Consider the following 5928-nt stretch of genomic DNA (forward strand, 5'->3'; position numbering starts at 1 on the left):
GTTTATGGTTATGCCGTTTGGTTTAACTAATGCACCAGCTGTGTTCATGGACCTTATGAACCGAGTGTGTGGACCATACCTTGACAAGTTTGTCATTGTTTTCATTGATGACATACTTATTTACTCAAAGAATGACCAAGAACACGGTGAACATTTGAGAAAGATGTTAGAAGTATTAAGGAAGGAAGAATTGTACGCTAAGTTTTCAAAGTGTGCATTTTGGTTGGAAGAAGTTCAATTCCTCGGTCACATAGGGAACAAAGAAGGTATTAAGGTGGATCCAGCAAAGATAGAAACTGTTGAAAAGTGGGAAACCCCGAAAACTCCGAAACACATACGCTAGTTTTTAGGACTAGCTAGTTACTACAGAAGGTTCATCCAAGACTTTTCCAGAATAGCAAAACCCTTGACTGCATTAACGCATAAAGGGAAGAAATTTGAATGGAAGGATGAACAAGAGAAAGCGTTTCAGTTATTGAAGAAAAAGCTAACTACGGCACCTATATTTTCATTGCCTAAAGGGAATGATGATTTTGTGATTTATTGTGATGCCTCAAAGCAAGGTCTCGGTTGTGTATTAATGCAACGAACGAAGGTAATTACTTATGCGTCTAGACAATTGAAGATTCACGAGCAAAATTATACGACACATGATTTGGAATTAGGCGCGGTTGTTTTTGCATTAAAGACTTGGAGGCACTACTTATATGGGGTCAAAAGTATTAAATATACCGACCACAAAAGTCTTCAACACATATTTAATCAAAAACAACTGAACATGAGGCAACGTAGGTGGATTGAATTGTTGAATGATTACGACTTTGAGATTCGTTACCACCCGGGGAAGGTAAATATGGTAGCCGATGCCTTGAGTAGAAAGGACAGAGAACCCATTCGAGTAAAATCTATGAATATAATGATTCACAATAACCTTACTACTCAAATAAAGGAGGCACAACAAGGAGTTTTAAAAGAGGGAAATTTAAAGAATGAAATACCTAAAGGATCGGAGAAGCATCTTAATATTCGGGAAGATGGAACTCGGTATAGGGCTGAAAGGATTTGGGTACCAAAATTTGGAGATATGAGAGAAATGATACTTAGAGAAGCTCATAAAACCAGATACTCAATACATCCTGGAACGGGGAAGATGTACAAGGATCTCAAGAAACATTTTTGGTGGCCGGGTATGAAAGTCGATGTTGCTAAATACGTAGGAGAATGTTTGACGTGTTCTAAGGTCAAAGCTGAGCATCAGAAACCATCAGGTCTACTTCAACAACCCGAAATCCCGGAATGGAAATGGGAAAACATTACCATGGATTTCATCACTAAATTGCCAAGGACTGCAAGTGGTTTTGATACTATTTGGGTAATAGTTGATTGTCTCACCAAATCAGCACACTTCCTGCCAATAAGAGAAGATGACAAGATGGACAAGTTAGCATGACTGTATTTGAAGGAAGTCGTCTCCAGACATGGAATACCAATCTCTATTATCTCTGATAGGGATGGCAGATTTATTTCAAGATTCTGGCAGACATTACAGCAAGCATTAGGAACTCGTCTACACATGAGTACTGCCTATCATCCACAAACTGATGGGCAGAGTGAAAGGATGATACAAACGCTTGAAAACATGCTACAAGCATGTGTTATTGATTTCGGAAACAGTTGGGATCGACATCTACCGTTAGCAGAATTTTCCTACAACAATAGCTACCATTCAAGCATTGAGATGGCTCCGTTTGAAGCACTTTATGGTAGAAAGTGCAGGTCTCCGATTTGTTGGAGTGAAGTGGGGGATAGACAGATTACGGGTCCGGAGATAATACAAGAAACTACTGAGAAGATCATCCAAATTCAACAACGGTTGAAAACCGCCCAAAGTCGACAAAAGAGCTACACCGACATTAAAAGAAAAGATATAGAATTTGAAATTGGAGAGATGGTCATGCTTAAGGTTGCACCTTGGAAAGGTGTTGTTCGATTTGGTAAACGAGGGAAATTAAATCCAAGGTATATTGGACCATTCAAGATTATTGATCGTGTCGGACCAGTAGCTTACCGACTTGAGTTACCTTAATAACTCGCGGCTGTACATAACACTTTCCACGTCTCGAATTTGAAGAAATGTTTTGCTAAAGAAGATCTCACTATCGCGTTGGACGAAATCCAAATCAATGAAAAACTTCAATTCATTGAAGAACCCGTTGATATAATGGATCGTGAGGTTAAGAGACTTAAACAAAATAAGATACCAATTGTTACGGTTCGATGGAATGCTCGTAGAGGACCCGAGTTCACCTGGGAATGAGAAGATCAGATGAAGAAGAAGTACCCGCACTTATTTCCAGAAGATGAGCCAACACCTCCAATCGCTTAAAATTTCGGGACGAAATTTATTTAACGGGTAGGTACTGTAGTGACCCGAACTTTTCCGAACCTTTCTATCATTATATGTTTAATGAAAACTATATTTACATGATTAAATGTTTCTAACATGTTAAGCAATCAAACTTGTTAAGACTTGGTTAATTGAAACGGAAATTTTGTAAACGTCTGATTACCCAGTTTGACCAATGATTCATGAACGCTATAAGTTGTATATGACATTATGATACATAAATGAATAAATATATATGTTTAACATGATATAATGATCATCAAGTATCTCATTAAAAATAGTAACAATAAGTTATATACTTAAAAAGGAGACTATTGACGTATGAAACTCGAAACGATACATATAACGATTATCGTTATAACCACGTCTTACTAAATATATATGAAGCATATTAATACATTGTTATATTATATATAACATGATAATATTATAATTAAATATATCATCAAGTGTATTAACAATGAACTACATAAGTAAAAACAAGACTACTAACTTAAGGTTTTCTAAATGAGACATATATGTAACGATTATCGTTGTAATGACATTTAAATGTATATATCATATTAAGATATATTAATATATCATAATATCATGATAATATAATAATTTAAAATCTCATTTGATATTAAAAACTTTGGGTTAACAACATTTAACAAGATCGTTAACCTAAAGGTCTCAAAACAACACTTACATGTAACGATTAACGATGACTTAACGACTCAGTTAAAATGTATATACATGTAGTGTTTTAATATGTATTCATACACTTTTGAAAGACTTCAAGACACTTATCAAAATACTTCTACTTAACAAAAATGCTTACAATTACATCCTCGTTCAGTTTCATCACCAATTCTACTCGTATGCACCCGTATTCGTACTCGTACAATACACAGCTTTTAGATGTATGTACTATTGGTATATACACTCCAATTATCAGCTCTTAGCAGCCCATGTGAGTCACCTAACACATGTGGGAACCATCATTTGGCAACTAGCATGAAATATCTCATAAAATTACAAAAATATGAGTAATCATTCATGACTTATTTACATGAAAACAAAATTACATATCCTTTATATCTAATCCATACACCAACGACCAAAAACACCTACAAACACTTTAATTCTTCAATTTTCTTCATCTAATTGATCTCTCTCAAGTTCTAACTTCAAGTTCTAAGTGTTCTTCATAAATTCTACAAGTTCTAGTTACATAAAATCAAGAATACTTTCAAGTTTGCTAGCTCACTTCCAATCTTGTAAGGTGATCATCCAACCTCAAGAAATCTTTATTTCTTACAGTAGGTTATCATTCTAATACAAGGTAATAATCATATTCAAACTTTGGTTCAATTTCTATAACTATAACAATCTTATTTCAAGTGATGATCTTACTTGAACTTGTTTTCGTGTCATGATTCTGCTTCAAGAACTTCCAGTCATCCAAGGATCCGTTGAAGCTAGATCCATTTTTCTCTTTTCCAGTATTTTTATCCAAGGAACTTAAGGTAGTAATGATGTTCATAACATCATTCGATTCATACATAAAAAGCTATCATATTCGAAGTGGTAAACTAGTAATCACTAGAACATAGTTTAGTTAATTCTAAACTTGTTCGCAAATAAAGTTAATTTTTCTAACTACACTTTTAAAATCAACTATACACATGATCTATATCTATATGATATGCTAACTTAATGATTAAAAACCCGGAAACACGATAAACACCATAAAACCGGATTTACGCCGTCGTAGTTACAACCGGGGGCTGTTTTGGTTTGGATAATTAAAAACTATGAAAAACTTTGATTTAAAAGCTATACTTCTGGGAAAATTATTTTTCTTATGAACATGAAACCATATCCAAAAATCATAGATAAACTCAAAGTGAAAGTATGTTTTTCAAAACAGTCATCAAGACGTTGTTCTTTCGACGGAAATAACTACCTCTTTCAAAAATGACTTGTAACATGTATTTCTGACAATAAACCTATACCTTTTATGTTTAGTTTCATAAAGTCAAGTTCAATACGAAATCATGGCCGCTTAAATCACTCAAAACGGATTAGAAACGAAGAAATGGCGAGCAAAACAAAATTGGTAAAAACTACTCATTTTAGCTATGTGAAAATTGGTAACAAATCTATTCCAACCATAACTTAATCAACTTGTATTGTATATTATGTAATCTTGAGATACCATAGACACGTATACAATGTTTCGACCTATCATGTCGACACATCTATATATATTTCGGAGCAACCATAGACACTCTATATGTGAATGTTGGAGTTAGCTATACAGGGTTGAGGTTGATTCCAAAATATATATAGTTTGAGTTGTGATCAATACTGAGATATGTATATACTGGGTCGTGGATTGATTCAAGATAATATATATCAATTTTTTCTGTACATCTTACGTTGGACAAATAGTTGTAGGTTACTAACGAGGACAGCTGACTTAATAAACTTAAAACATCAAAATGTATTAAAAGTGTTGTAAATATATTTTGAATATACTTTGATATATATGTACATATTTGTTATAGGTTCGTGAATCGACCAGTGGCCAAGTCTTACTTCCCGACGAAGTAAAAAAATCTATGAAAGTGAGTTATAGTCCCACTTTTAAAATCTAATATTTTTGGGATGAGAATACATGCAGGTTTTATAAATGATTTACAAAATAGTCACAAGTACGTGAAACTACATTCTATGGTTGAATTATCGAAATCGAATATGCCCCTTTTTATTAAGTCTGGTAATCTAAGAATTAGGGAACAGACACCCTAATTGACTTGAATCCTAAAGATAGATCTATTGGACCTTACAAACCCCATCCAAAGTATCAGATGCTTTAGTACTTCGAAATTTATATCATATCCGAAGGGTGTCCATGAATGATGGGGATATTCTTATATATGCATCTTGTTAATTTCGGTTACCAGGTGTTCACCATATGAATGATTTTTATCTCTATGTATGGGATGTATATTGAAATATGAAATCTTGTGGTCTATTGTTACGATTTGATATATATAGGTTAAACCTATAACTCACCAACATTTTTGTTGACGTTTAAAGCATGTTTATTCTCAGGTGAATATTAAGAGCTTCCGCTGTTGCATAGTAAAATAAGGACAAGATTTGGAGTCCATGTTTGTATGATATTATGTAAAAATTGCATTCAAGAAACATATGTCGTTGTAATATATTTCTATTGTAAACCATTATGTAATGGTCGTGTGTAAACAGTATATTTTAGATTATCATTATTTGATAATCTACGTAATGCTTTTGAAACCTTTATTGATAAAATAAAGGTTATGGTTGTTTTAAAAATGAATGCAGTCTTTGAAAAACGTCTCATATAGAGGTCAAAACCTCGCAACGAAATTAATTAATATGGAACGTTTATAATCAATATGAACGGGACATTTCACGATAGAAGCTGGAGAGATTACCTGACATATCAAAGTAACAAATTCAAACTGATACCGAAAAATGTAGAAGTG

This window comes from Rutidosis leptorrhynchoides, chromosome 4, assembly GCF_046630445.1.
Source record: "Rutidosis leptorrhynchoides isolate AG116_Rl617_1_P2 chromosome 4, CSIRO_AGI_Rlap_v1, whole genome shotgun sequence".
Lineage (NCBI taxonomy): Eukaryota > Viridiplantae > Streptophyta > Magnoliopsida > Asterales > Asteraceae > Rutidosis > Rutidosis leptorrhynchoides.